This window comes from Protobothrops mucrosquamatus, unplaced genomic scaffold, assembly GCF_001527695.2.
Source record: "Protobothrops mucrosquamatus isolate PMUCROS unplaced genomic scaffold, P.Mucros_1.0 scaffold5652, whole genome shotgun sequence".
NCBI classification, from domain to species: domain Eukaryota; kingdom Metazoa; phylum Chordata; class Lepidosauria; order Squamata; family Viperidae; genus Protobothrops; species Protobothrops mucrosquamatus.
In genome coordinates this window covers 14,957-16,311 of record NW_015391504.1, presented here as the reverse complement: position 1 = coordinate 16,311, position 1,355 = coordinate 14,957, and positions in this window count along the sequence as shown.

Here is a 1,355-nt window from a genome sequence, read left to right as displayed (position 1 = left end):
CATTGAATCCAATCCCCTGCTCAGGCAGGAAACCCTACACCATTTCGGACAAATGGCTGTCCAGTCTCTTCCTAAAAATTTCCAGTGTTGGAGCATTCACCGCTTCTGGAGGCAGGTTGTTCCACTGGTTAATTGTTCTAACTGTCAGGAAGTTTCTCCATAGTTCTAGGTTGCTTCTCTCCTTGCTTAGTTTCCATCCGTTGCTTCTTGTCTTGCCTTCAGGTGCTTTGGAGAATAGCCTGACTCCCTCTTCTTTGTGGCAGCCCCTGAGATATTGGAACACTGCTCTCATGTCCCCCCTCGTCCTTTTCTTCATTAAACTAGACATACCCAATTCCAGCAACCGTTCCTTATATGTTTTAACCTCCAGTCCCCTAATGATCTTTGTTGCTCTTCTCTGTTCTCTTTGTTGTTGTTGCTGTGGGGAAATTAGGAGGAGATGTGTTGGATATATTAACCCAATTTACACAGTTAAAGAATGGCCACGCAAGCATTCTGGAAAGGTTAGGAAAAGCTGAGTTATAAACTACCTTTCAACGGATATTTTATTTTTGCCTGGAATAATGATACCAAAAACAGGCACTAATTTCAGATATTAAAAATATAATAATTATTAATCAAGGACATACATTTCACAGCTCTGCTTCACTTTTTTGGAGCAGTTGCTGTTTGTGAAGATCACACTCCTGTCTGCATCTGATAAACTGGACAACCATCTACCCTTGAGCCACTGCAAGATTATCTGCAGCTTTTTAATAACCCAGAAGTTGGAGCCGGGGTTTTAATGAAGTTATTATTCCACTTCAAAACATCACGGAAATTGTGTTAAGAATTAGATCATCTTAAGAAGTGAGAAAGAGAAGCTGGCAAGAAGTGACAGTATCTGGGTTCGCCTTCAAAGGCTCCGCTTTGAAGCATCATATCTGGTGTTTTCGGGATGGCCAAAGATAAATGCAGATCTGCAAAGCATTTTATCTAAGATTCAGGTCACCCGGTTGAAGGACAAAGAGAAATAAAAAAATAAAATAGTTGAGAAAGGTTCACATAATTTGTGTAGCCCAAGAAAAGACATTTGCATTTGTACAACTTGCAAAGTCTATTGGCTGTTAACCTTGGTGTGCTTTTTCATAGTTTATAGACATTTAGCCATGCACTTTGGAAGGGGCGTTGTCTTACCTGAACGCCTTTTCTCAGTACGGAGATGGAGAATTCACATGTGGGTTTTCATTGGATGCCTGCTCTTGAGACCAAGTAGTCAAACTTGACACGCCCCCTCTTGCTGATCCAGTCTTTAACGAGGGCGAAGTGACTGAAGATGGACGAGGTGTTGGCTCTCAGACCCCTACAATAGTCTG